Source organism: Quercus robur, chromosome 3, assembly GCF_932294415.1.
Source record: "Quercus robur chromosome 3, dhQueRobu3.1, whole genome shotgun sequence".
Classification (NCBI taxonomy): Eukaryota; Viridiplantae; Streptophyta; class Magnoliopsida; order Fagales; family Fagaceae; genus Quercus; species Quercus robur.
Genome location: NC_065536.1, coordinates 65,537,475 through 65,551,621, shown reverse-complemented (window position 1 = coordinate 65,551,621; position 14,147 = coordinate 65,537,475). Strand labels below are relative to the sequence as shown.

Below are 14,147 nucleotides of genomic sequence, written 5' to 3'. Positions count from 1 at the left end.
GGCCAAGACTAGGTTTATGGACCCTATTTTTAGCTCCCTGCAAGGACCGCAGGGAATTCATTCCTAGAATTTATTTATTTTGCCTAAAATTACATGTCCTTGTACCATGAAAAATTTGCTTATATTTTGTTTTCTTGCTAAAACAGTACAAGGCCATTCATACGGGTGTAATTGTGACTTCTAAAGCATCAAGAAACATTTATTAATAATCAATTCATTAATTGATTGTATAGGCCTCTTGCCATGGGTAGCCCAAGCCCATTCCTAATGGTTAAGTAGACTTAGTCCAAAATAGTACAAGGCCAATTCATTTTTCCTTTTGACTTCCAAACTACGGGCCTATAACTTTAGTGAAGATACTTTTACAGTGTTTTACTATGCACAAAGTTCTTATTATATATTCAGCAAAAAAAAAAAAAAAAAAGTTCTTATTATATAAAGTATAACATAGATTCATCATTCTGTTCATCTCTAAATTAAATATACCAATGAAAAATTCAGTTAAGTACTATATAATATGGATAGCAAATTCATGATATGAACAAGGTAATTTTTTTACTATAGTTATAAATGTGTCCTCTTTGTAGCATAGTTTTTGTCCAATACGGAAAGAGTATTTTTTAGCTCTCATACCTGCAATTACAAAACATATAACATTAACCCCACCATATATATTAAATTGGTACAAGGTATTTTATAGCATTCAGTCATAACTACAAGGGTTTGAAGGTGGGGAAAATAAGTCAGTTAGTCCAATGGTTAAAAACCCAGGTTATTATGTGATATCCAATGGAGTGTGAAGTGTTGGTATTAACCTTGATTTGTGATGAAATCCTTATATGTTTAAGACCAAAAAAAAAAAAAAAAGACCGGAAATTGGAGAGATAGTTCAAGCTCTTTCTCAAATGGCATCTCTTTCCGTTATAATAGTAAAGTGGATGATGAGGTCATGGGTTCAAGACCCACCAGATTCATATGTAATCACTTTCAAAAAAACTATCAAATTATCAAAAACTCAAACTCAATCCCTAAGAAAAAGGGAGATAAAAAGCCACAAAAATTGGCTAAGATATGACAAGAGAATTTTGCCCAAACTCAAACTCACAACCACTAAAGGTTCACAATGTTCAATATTATCTAAATCTCACCACTCAGGACAGCTATCTTTTTTCATTCCAGGGACAAATAGCATGGTTAGGTTTCGATTTGTCAATTGATTGCATGTCAAGAAAAGTGCAGTTCCAAATAAAGAGTGGTAATTTAAGTCCGGTCCCAATCACCTAATTGCAAGCTAGCCACAACTACGAAAAGACACTTACTGTCTGATTAAGAACTACATATTGATGTAATCTCATATTAGCACATAACCCCCCTAAAAAAAATCTAATTACAAGAAAAACATTTTAAGCTGATTTATTCTAGCAAGCCTCTGACTACCATTTGCATTTAGGAAAGTCACTTATGAAACAAGTAAAATGGTGTATGTGGTGGCGGGCTACCTTTGACATTACAAAGTACTTGCATAGAATTCTCTGCAATAGATAATAAATATTGATATCTAGGATAGCCGTTAATGAAGAATACCTCATCCAATTGCCTGAACTTCCCTAGTTCACATAATTTCTTGTGTCGTATGATTGCCTTTTGTGTGTATCGTTTTTTTTAAATATATATATATATATATATATATTTTTATTTCTGTTTTTTGCATCTCATAGATCTTGAAATTTGTGTATATTCGGATATTCCCAACACTTCCCTGGATCATCTCCCTTCTGCATTTTTTTTTTTTTTTTGGGCAGAAATCTCCCTTCTGCATTGATTTCAAAGGAGTATTGCTTACAGTAAGGTTAAAGAAAAACTAACTAATTAAAACAAAAAAGTTGGCTCTCAAACCCGATACAAAGCCTAGAAGGTATTACACTGTGACAAATCAGAACTAGGAAAAAATAAACACATAGATCTAATAGCCAGGAACAAGTCTATGGACAGGATTTTTCAATAGGAAACATGTGAGTATAAATAGTTAAAGCAGTGAGGTATCAAAGACATAAACTAAACTGTTACTCCAGTTTTCAAATGCAAATGGTATTCTCATGATTGATTTGAAAGTAAACAGATATTTTTGGAACAATTAAAATGGGAAAAATCAAATAGGCTGCCATGTATATAGGCTGCCATGTATGTATTGGAAAAAAAGAGCTACGTATAGTTAGAATTGCTGGAAAGACAAACAAATAGAATTCAAATCAAATAGAGTTGTATTAGTTACCTAGACTGTACCGTGTGGATGGAGGATGTTCCGTCCCACATATATGTTGTAATTCAAGCCAATATAGCTGGTTTGGTTTAATAAAGTCTGATGTTTTTCTTCTCAAAAAAAAAAAAAAAAAAAAAAAAATCAAATAGAGTCATCAGAGGTTTCAAGATGATCCATGACAGAACAGAAAAAGTCAGTACAACAGCTCATTAAAGAACTAGAACTATGATAAGAGAACTAGCACAAACATGAGAACGATATAATTAAAAAACAATCAAATTAACTAGAACCGACATTTTTGTTTCCCCTGGAACTAAAATGATACAGCCAAAAGCATTAGAATACTCAAATTAATGAAAGGAAGTTAAACTGCTTAGAAAAGTATAAAACAATCAAAAATCAAGAATCACAAAAATGAGAGAGACTTAAAAGTACTCCATTACAAAGAAAGCCAAAAAAAAAAACCAGATTTAATTTACAAAGAAAATTTCTCAACACCTTCAGAAACAGATTTAATATCCACAATTGTTTTCTTTAAGATTAAAATACTTAAAGAGAAGATTAAACCCAGTTAGTAATTAGTTTAACTATTCACAGAAGGCCATCAAAATTCTTTCTTGATTATTAATAATTTTCTACTGAATTATAATTTTTTTGGATTATTTTATTGACTTATTTAATTTAAGTAGAATTATTTTTCTGGCTCCTAAAATCCCAATTAGGATTCATATCGCAAATTTGACCTTCGAACATCGATTGTTATAGAATCATCCCATCTTTTTCCTACTCTTTCCTGTTTGTTTGTGAACATGTAAAGAGAAATATTGTTTTTATGTCTGTAATGTTTTTGTGGTACTTCTTGTTTATGGTTGGAATCTGACCGCCCATTTCCCTACTATCCATCTATCTTAAAAGAAAAAAAAAAAGAAAAAGAAAAAAAAAAGGTTTTAAAAAACTATATGCTCCTTTTTAGTATGAAAATAAGCAAGCTCTCTCTTTCTCTATATATGTGTGTGCGTTGAATTTTATGACCAAAACATGAAACATATATGAGATACAATCAAACAAATAAAATGAAATAAGCATAGATTTCAATAGATATCATGAATATTCAGATTGACAATTTTGACTGTAGCTCAGTGGAAGCACAAAGTAATGGCTTTTAGAATAGTCATTCATGGTTTTCTACCTTTTCAAAACATATCCAAACAATATTTTGCACACACAATTAAGGTTCCATCTTTTTTTTTTTTTTTGGTAAAATTAAGGTTCCATCTAAAGATCTCTCAACATATTCATTTTCATCCAAACAATTTGAAAAGTCAAAATATAGAAACTGAAGTGTTGTGGGATCATTTTGTGATAGGAGTATAGGACCAAATCAAAAAGAGGTCATAAGTTGTGATTGAAGTTTGCCTACTAATTAAAACAAGATACAAAATCTATTAATTTCGATAGAATCATAATGATTTTATTTTATTCCAAACTTTAATTGCACTATAGGCAAGTGGGAAGTGATGAACAATATTGTGATTTGTAGCCTCCAACTCAAATCTATGGTACATGCCCTGTGGGAGTGTACCTGCTACCCAGAGCTTTTAGGATGGAGGGAAGTGCTGTCATACAAAAGTGGAGGAATAAGCAAGGTAGCGATCCAACCCTAGTTTAAGCAATGTGCGATAAAGTACCTTGCGAGAAGTTTGAACTACTCTTCCTGACAATGGCAAAGGAGATATCTTGTTAATACGTAATGCTCCATTTGCTTTGATACAAAACTTTTTGTGAAAATAGCTTCTTCTTTTCTTTTTTTTTTTTTTTTTTTTTTTTTTTTTATATTTAGTAGCATCAGAAAAAATATATCAAAGGAAAACATCTTTGGTTAATGGAAAATTCTATTAACAATATAACTTATTTTTTTTTCCCTAAAATTTTCCCCGAAAAAAAAAACTCTATTTCATACCATGCTAAATAAAAAAAGGTAAGAGGTAATATGGAAACTATTGAAAACAACTCTATTTCATTTTTTTTACATTCTCAAAAAAAAACTCTATTTCATTTTTAAGGACACTACCAAATATAGGGAAATGAGATAGTTTTTCTAAGAATACTACCAATTATAGGAAAATTAATGAGATAGTTTCCCAAAAAATTCATTTTGAAAAATGACTCATTTTTTAGAAAATAATAATGTCTAAACAAATGGAGCGTTAACAAGAGGCAAGCCAACCCCTTTTTATTTTATTTATGTTCTTTTCATTTTTTTTTAAAAGTAAACAAAATTTGCAACTTTTATTTTTATCTTTTCTAAAAAAAATTTAAACATTTGAACATGTCAAAAAGATGTTGTTTTGGGACACTAAATGGAAATTGCTCTACCGGATGCGGATGAAATGATTGAATTGAATAAAATTAAAAGTTAAAGGATTGAATTGATGAACAAAATTAAAATTATATGACTGAGTTGAATTTTAGGCTCAATTATATGGTATAATTTGTAATTTAACTTTTTTTCTTTCTTTAAAAAAAAAAAAAAAAAAAAATCTTTCGGCCCTATATTATAACCTAACCTCATGAGTCATTACTCAAACTTTTTTTTTTTGCTAATCCATTGCTCAAACTTCATCTTAGGACTTAGATACTTATGATACATAATAAGGGCTTAGAACAGCCAGTGATCATGCACCTGTTATTTTCAAACGAATCCACTCCACGGACCCCAAGTTCACGCAGCACTCTTTTGTGACCTAGCCTTTTAGATAATAATAATCGTAGGGATACAATATTTTACATTTTTTTTTTCATAATTGTTAAGATGGAATATTTAGATTAGTGTTAATAAAAGTGAAATTAGTGGTACAGTTTTTGTTCCTTTGTTATTATTGTTTTTTTAACGCGTAAAATAACATTTTAATCCTATAATGTCTGTTCCATGATAATTTCTCTTTATCATTTGGTTAAGATACCAATTAAATTTTGGTGTAACTAGGTAGAGATCAAATCCTAAATTTTTTATTCAATGATAAGAAATTTTACTAGTTCAACTAACTGAAACCGTCCTTTATATTATTAGATAATTCTTTTTCTTAATGATAGTTTTAAATAATTCAAAAAAAAAAAAAAAAAAAAAAAAAAACTTGAGCGGCTGCTGACTGCTGTCAAGTGTCAACCCTAACCCAAGCATGCTTATTTATTTATTTATTTTTTATAACAACTAACCCGTGCATGATTTACGTTACACTATAAATGGCAAATCATTTTTGACTTTTCAAAAACATAAGATTCATCAAGAAAACTTTTATTTGGTAGGTGTGCTATATTTACTTAAATGCATTTCAAATATAATTTTAGCTGTCTCTATTGAATCACATCCCAATGTCCATAGACAGTTTTCATTCAAGAAATAAGAGCAACTGAGCCAAAGATCTAACAACTGCTATAGTTATTCTTTGCTCTTCACATTCCTGAAATTTTTAATCAGGCCAGGTACAGATTTTTCTCTCAGTTCTATTGCGTATGACTCCAATCTATATATTGTCTCATATCTCTAATTATTTCATAGGTAATTTTGTTTATAGATATGATGGAATTGAAATCTATAATGTTTGCTCTATTTTGTTGTGTCAGTGAGATGCGATTATAAATCTTATTTTTGATAATAAGAAAGTTTAATTATTGATTGAGTTAATTAGAACACATTTAATATACACATACTCTATTTTTTATGTACTCTCCATTTGTCACTTGAGTTAAGTGGAATCCACTATATAAATATAGAAAATCATCAACTATCAATGATAGGTGGGGTATGCTCATTCTTGATAGCCGGAAAAATTTGAATAAACAGAAAACCTTGAATATTAGAGTCTGACTCGTTTTTTGGTATATATGAAGGTTAAAATCACATACCATTACCAATAAGGCTTCGAATAGAGATATGAAGAATAGAGATTCAACATGCCTCTCAATGTTTTACTGATATTCTTGGTGTTTCAGTTTTATTTATGGCCCATGTTGAGAATGAACATTTCTCATTCAACCAAGATTAGTCAAGGTATGCGTTACAAAATCCTTCTTTGTTCTCTTCGTTTTTTAAAGAATGATTTTGTTTTTCCTTTTATAGATAGGATAGGATTGAAATTTATAAACTTTGATACATTGACCTAATTTACTTATGACTGTGGGTTCCAGTTAGTTTAACCGGTAAAGTCTCTGATGGTTGTATAAAAGATTTATGATTTAATTTCTGTCTACACTAAAAACTGATTGGTATCTTGATTTGATAATAAAGAGTGGATGCTATAGGTTGAAACTCTCTCAAAATTTGCTTATGACTAAAACTGTTGTTGGTCTACATGAGCAATAGCTAAACAATTTGATAGACAATAAATTTATAAGAATTTCCTTTCTGGAGGGACCTTCACTGCAATTTACTCTTCTAAGTTCTAAAACTTTTTTTTCCCTTCTAACAGTTTCTTATTCTTTTGTATATTATGAGAAATTATTCTATAGATGCACAATATGTTCAGATTTCCCTCTTACATAAGGGTGTGTCTTATCAATAAGTTCCACTTTCTTAGCTATGGCATGAGCATTAGTAATTGCCTGTGTGTTTTACGTGATTAAAACAAGTCCACGAAAAAACCCTTAAGTGAAAGTAAGACATAATAAATATTATAAATTAGGTACTTTGAATAATTTGACATACATTATTAAGTTAAGACACTAATAAATTTTTGGTGCCCAAATCTCTTGTTATTATTTGAAGAACCTTAACTACTAATTCTCAAAGTAATGATTTATTTATAGAATCTATGGTGTCCGTTCTTGATGATAGCTTTTTATCATCAGATCAAGACATCAATCTGTATTTAGTATAGGTGGAAATTGAACTCCAAATTTCTTATTCAACTATTAGAAATTTTACCAATTGATTTATTAACGGTGATAGTTGTCACTATTCTGCCAATGCCCTTTCTACATTCAGTTCTCATATAAAGAATATTGTCATTAAATACTCACTACAAAAAACGCAGGCTGAAGCCGCGTTTTGTAGTCGTGTTTTCCAAAAACGCAATAAACGCGGCTATAGACCAAGGGTGGAGCCGCGTTTTTGGACGGCTCAGGCCGCGTTTAGCTGCCTAGGACTGAAGCTGTGTTTTTAAAAAACGCAGCTTCAGTCCAGTTCGGGAATTTTTTTTTTTTTTAATTATTGGTTGAGCTGCGTTTAAAAAACGCAACATAAAAAGTGCTTACATGTTTGGAGCTGTGTTTCTTTAAACGCGGCTTCAACTTTCAGTATAAATAACAAAAAAAAAAAAAAAAAATCCCTCATCCAAACACAAAAATACCCGAACTCCAGATCGACCACTCTCACCGATCGCACAAAAATCTCACCGATCCAACACAGTCCCCTCACCGATCGCAGATCCCCCTCGTCCCTCCGCTCTGCCTCCTCTCAACACCACGCCGCCTCTGATCTACGCCATCGCCGCCGCCGAGAACCTCATTCTCATAGCTCTCTCTTTCAGCCATCATAGGTTAGAACCTCTCTATTCCTCTTGCGATCTCTCTCTCTAGGTTGTGTCGCTTGCGTGCGTGCGTTTATGGTTGTTTGGCCATGGGTTTGGCTATTGCTATTCTTCTGGGTTTGTGGCCATGTTTGTTTGTAGATGTGAATGAGTGTAATGAGTGTGATGGTTTACTTCTCTGTGTGTTCTTTTGGTTGATTTCTCATGGGTATGGGTTATTCTGATTTCTCTGTTCTTTGGTTGATTTCTCATGGGTTTGGGTTGGTTTTGATTTCTCAAGTGTGGTGTAGTTTGTTAGCGTTGTATTTTCAAAAAAGAAAGAGCCGTTGCAAAGTGAGGTTTGGGTTTGATTTCAGAGATTTCAGAGGTTTGCGTTTGGGTTTGGCTCCGAGTGGCCAAGATTTCAGAGATTCGTTGCAAGGTGAGGTTTTGGGTTTGATTGGAAATTTGATTTGGGTTTAGAGTTCCGAATGGTTGTTGCTGTGAGTTTTTGATTTGGGGTTTAATTTGGGGTTTTGAGGGGCTTCGGGTTTACTATTGTTTTGGGTGTGTGTGTGTATGAATGTGTCAGGATCATCTTGGCTTGACCGTACAAAAGGAATGTACTCACCATTAGTGACAAGTATAATTTGAATTCCATTTTGGCTTCCACTACCTGAGTCAACTTATCTTCCTCTGCTCTTTCTGTTTTGGTTCAGCAAAAAACAATCACTATATTTACCCACAAAATAAAACCCATTTCTATTTGTTTTTCTTCTTTCTGACATCTGTTTTCCTATGGCAGAGTTGATGACCGCACCATCTTAGACATCAAACAATCTTCCATGACTATGAGGTCCATTTCATGCCTCTTCTTCTTCCCTTATTTTTTTTCCCTATGTCAACTGTTCCATTTGAAAAATGCCATTGGTTTGTTTTCTGAGTGATCATTCGGGGAATTCGTTGGGATTATTTTGTTTACTATTTTTATTTTTATTTTCTCTTTTGGAACTAACAATTGCTACAATTTTGAAATTAATAGCGTTGACCATTGGTGGTTTCATTACATCTTATCAAGCCCTTAGATTAAATAGCATTGGCCTTTGGATTGACCCCTTAGAAATTGCCTGCAACTTGTCTGTCAAAATACTTGACTATAAGATTTTTGTGACATTGGGGCTTTAAAAGCACATTTCTAGGATCCTTTGGCTATTGTGTTTGTTATACTTGACTTGTGAGGTTTGGATTGATGCTTTAGGAGACAAAGAAAACCTTAAATTTTCAATATGTTAGAACTCCATCTAATTTAAATTGTTAAGACCCTTTTAAGTCAAGTTTTTCTGTTTTAAGAATTTGCATGAGCAGTTGGTCTATTGAGAATTACGTGGTAGGTGGTTCAACTTTATACTCTGTAAGAACTATAAAAATAAAGGAAAAGGAAGGTTTCAGGTGAGTTTGTTTTCTGAGTTGATGACAGGCTGTAATTGGTATCTAATACTACCAGAGTAGAAGTTGGGCCTTAATAGGAAAATTAAACCTTTTATATATATATATATATATATATATAATGAAGGAAAATAATCGCTATATATGTTAAAAAATAATCGCTATTTCTTGTAAGCCTTTGCATGTAATATTTGGAACTTTTATTTCCTAATGTTTGGTGTTCAAATACTCGTTTCAGGACTTATTACTTCTATGAATTTGGTAGAGATGAACAGCATGTAGCATTAATAGCTGCTGCTAACAGTGGAAAGGTTTGTTACTATTTCTTTCAGTGATAGAATGCTTGTTTGTAAAAAATATAGCCAATACATACCAGGCTTTTGTGCCTGTGATGGATATTATGAGTGCCTATAGCCCATTAGTTGATCTACTCAATAGAATTCTACCGAAAGGCCCAAGAACTTTCTGATAAAAAATTAGGATTTTGATTTGCACAAGAAAACCATGATGCCAGTGATTTTGTTTTCATTTTGGTTTTTAATGATTTCATCAAGTAAATCAATGTCTCACTTTCATATGTAGGCAATTATTGCTGGAGCAACTACCCCACGTTCTAAATGGGAGGATGATGGTGTGAAGCTTTGTTCTTCTGCTATATCACTAACAGTCCTGTAGTCAAACCACCAAAAATTCAAATAGCAGGTATCTATAGCTATGACTCTCCTAAAGTATCCTTTTAAATTTGTTGAGACAAAGAAAATGAATTGTATGCTGTTTATAATTTGTCCATTATTGCCAAATGAATTGCAAAGAAAAAGAGAAGGCTTAGCTTCAATTAATTACCTAGACATCATTGCCATGTTTCATGTTCTTTTTATGTTTATGCAATCATATTATCGTTCATCTTTCTGATTGCTGGGAATGGTCATAACCTCAAGCAATTGGTGCTTGCACCAAAATATTTCAGGTCAGTGAACTAAAGTGAGATACTTAAATGATCTTGGACCAAGTGAGGGTAGCATTTATTTACTTTTTGTTAAGTAAAACGACAAAACTGGGAGAAGCATATTAAAAGGTTTTTAACTAAAGGGGACCGGTAATGCTTAAAACGTAAAAAGGTTCATAATTATCCTATTATTTCTGATCACATGTGGTTCTAAGCCCTAAAGATTCTCCTCCTGGGCTGGGCTGTGGAACATACTGATTATTGGGCTGTTGATGCTAAAAGATCCTATACCTTTTTCTTTTCTTTATCTTTTCCTTTTTCTTGTAACCTTTTAATTTATTTTTTTTTGTTTATTTTTTGTGTTTTGAAGGTTCCTTATGCCTAGTTTAACGATTACAAATATCACACTCTAGGATATAATTTTCTTCAATTATCACTTACTTTTTTATTATTGATTCATGACATTCAAGGGGTTTATTTATGCCAAGTAATAAGAGCTATATATGTTAATCTATTGTAAAATTATTGCCAACAAAAAATTAAACTAATTTTGATACCCTCAATAATAATCCTTGGTGAATATAATCCACATGTTAAAATTTAAAATCTTAAATTTAGACAATAGCTTTACAAGACTCTACAACAGTTAAGTTTGAAATATGGGACACTGCCGGCCAAGAGAGGTATGGTGGTCAAATCATGCTTGAATATATAAAAAGTTTAAGATTTATATATCATAGCACAAGCTCATCTTATAAACCATTCTTTTAAATTTTTAATCAATTGAAAAATTTTGACTTACAGATTCTCTAGGAGTTCCAAGTCATGTGTTAGAACTTGGAAGCCCGATTTAATTTGTTCTAGCTAGATTGTACTAAAAAAAAAAAAAAAAAAGAATAGTGCTTATACATAAAAGTATAATTAATTTAAAAATAACTCTGCATTGCATTTTAAGATTTTGAGTTAATTGGAATGATGATGGATTCAACAAGTATAAATGGTTGCCAAATAGCTTGGTTAGATGGCTTGAATTAGGAGAAGCATTAACTTAATTGTTGAGTTTGTCTTCTGCCTTTTCAGCTAATGTCAAAAGTTCTTTATCTTTCATTCAAAAAAAAAAGTTAATGTCAAAAAAGTTCTATATCTGTTTTATTACCAAACCCGCTATGTTTCTGACATAACTGTTTAGTTCAATTAAGTTTTTGTATATGTGATATGTGTGTTTCTTTTCCATTAGTCTATATTGTCTTTGTTAGAGACAGCTTGGTAGAGTGGCCATATAAATTTCCATTGTTTGGATCATATTTGACTTCTTTCTCTTTCCCATTTGTTTCTGTTAATTAACACCAATGCCTTAAATGGACTTTTCTTCACAAAAACTAATTTTATAACTGCATTGTATTTTTGTTTAGGACTGTATTTCTTTCACACACTGCGTTTTAATAAACTTGTGATATTGGGATGAAATAAGTTGTGAAAGTAGGGACTTGTTATGGAACTTGTGATTCTTGGGATGTGTTGTGAAAGAAGGGAGTTGTGTGAATAGCAGGAAGTTGAGAAAGCAGGGAAAAAAAATTGAAAAAAAAAAAAAACCTATAGCCGCGTTTCTTAAAACGCAGCTATAGACTCTTATCCAGCTACTTGAAACAACCTATAGCCGCCTTAATAACCGCAGCTCAAAGCTGTCCTGGAGCTGCGTTTCCAAAAACGCGGCTATAGGTCTGGTTTTAGCCGCAGTTTCAAAAACGCGGCTATAGGTCTGGTTTTAGCCGCAGTTTCAAAAAACGCGGCTATAGGATTTGAGCTACGACCCATAGGAAACGTGGCTCAAAGCCTATAGCCGCGTTTTTGGGGTCTTAAGCTGCGTTTTTCAAACGCAGCTTTAGACCCTTTTTTTTGTAGTGACTTATTCTCAAAAACCCAAATAAAAAAGGAGAAATCATTTTGGATTTATCTATTGAACCATTAATTCTTAAACTTTATATTGTTAGGAAGTAAATTAACTGTGTATATTAAGCATAGGGCATATTACTGACAAACTTAATTGTTAAAGCTTGATTCCACAGGCAGAAGGAACAAACTGTTTATGAAACCATAGCTGCCTTTATAGTACTAAATAACATTTTTTTATTTTTCTTTTAGCAAAAAATCCAACAAACTAATTTTTATTAGTGTAGAAATAATTTATATAAAGCAAACAATCATCAATATTACTCTTATTTTTTTCTATGTAATTAATTTTGTTAAAATATCCAACACCCAAAAAAAAAAAAAAGTTTCAATTTGGAATAATCTTGAAGCTTCAAGCTTATTGGTGGGGCTAAATTTCTTTCAAATTCTTATGGTTGCAGATATGAAAAGTTTAGAATCCAAATCAATTAGCAAGCCAGAAGCAAAAGATATCAGCTGTGATCGTTCTCACAAAAACTATGACTTATGTACAATCAGTGGCCCAACAGTACTGGACCCTACTAGCTCAACATTCTTTGTAATGGACCCCAAAACCTTGACCCCACAAAAGCCCACGGTAGAAAAAGTCAGGCCCTATCCACGAAAATGGGAGACTCACACAATGTCCAGAATCAAAGAGGTCACCCTCATCTCAAGCCCAATAGTCCCAAACTGTGAAATCCAACACAAGGCCCCAGCCATAGTATTCAGTGCTGGTGGACTCACTGGAAACATCTTCCATGACTTCAATGATGGCTTCATCCCCGCCAATTCAATCTTCCCTGATCAAGATGTTGTACTTGTGATATCGAAGGCTCGTGATTGGTGGGTTAGTAAGTATACTGAAATATTACGTACTTTCACTAAATACCCCATTATAAACCTTGATAATGATATTATTACCCATTGTTTCCCTTCTGCCAATGTGGGTATTATATCACATGATTTGGTTACTATAAACCCAAAATTAATACCAAACTCAAAAACTTTCACCCATTTCCATGCCTTAATTGACAAAGCCTATGGCCAAAAGCAAAACCATCCCTTTAAATTTAATCCTTCTAAATCTAGGCCAATTCTTGTGTTGATTAGTCGTAATGATGGTGTTAGTCGTGTACTCTTGAACCAAAATGAAGTAAAATTTGAAGTTGAGAAGATTGGTTTTAATGTGATTATTTTTGAGCCAACACCTATGACCCCTATGCACAAAGCTTATGAATTGATACATTCGAGTCATGCAATTATTGGTATACATGGTGCAGCCCTTACACATCCAATTTTTCTCCGGCCTGGCTCCGTGTTCATGCAAGTGGTGCCGATTGGGACTGAATGGGCGGCGGAGGTTTGCTATGCGAGATTGGCTAGGAATGTGGGGTCAGAGTACATGGAGTATAGGATCGAAACTGAGGAGAGTAGCTTGATAGAGAAGTATAGCAAGGATGACTTGGTATTAAGAGACCCAGTTGCTTTTAGAGGAACAGATTGGTCTCTCATGAATGTGTACTTTGAAGGAACAAAATGTTACATTGGATTTGGACAGGTTTAGGGAGTACTTGAAAGAAATGTACAAGAAGGCCAAGAAATTCATGAACAAGGAGGAATAGTGATAGTGTTGATAGACATATATATTGGTTCATCAAAAAAGAAAAAAAATAGATATATATATTGAAAGAACATTAGATGATTCAATAACTATTTTTTTGTTGATTATTATTATTTTGTGGAATTCATGGGTGGAAAAAAAAAAACCCTTTCAGTGAAGCATAACGCAAAAAAAATTAAAAAAAAATTTTGCCAAGCCAAAATCACTTACTGACATGTTATTACTCCTCTTAGTAGGTTCTCTAGTAGTAACATAATTAAGTTTGATCAGAGAGCAGCGAATCTTAGCATTTACTATATTAAAAAAATGTATGAGCAATTCTTGAATTTACTAGATATTCAGATGGTGTTAGCTCTATTGCTCTACTGACCATTTAATTAGTTGATCGACAGCCCCCAAATGGACGTTTTCATGAAGATCAAACCGAAAAATTCA

General features: G+C 32.5%; 1 pseudogene; it reads left to right on the top strand.

The window, feature by feature from the left end:
* Window positions 1-12,500: 12,500 nt before the first annotated feature.
* Window positions 12,501-13,713, top strand: LOC126719953 (xylan glycosyltransferase MUCI21-like; annotated as a pseudogene).
* The last annotated feature ends 434 nt before the right edge of the window (window positions 13,714-14,147 follow it).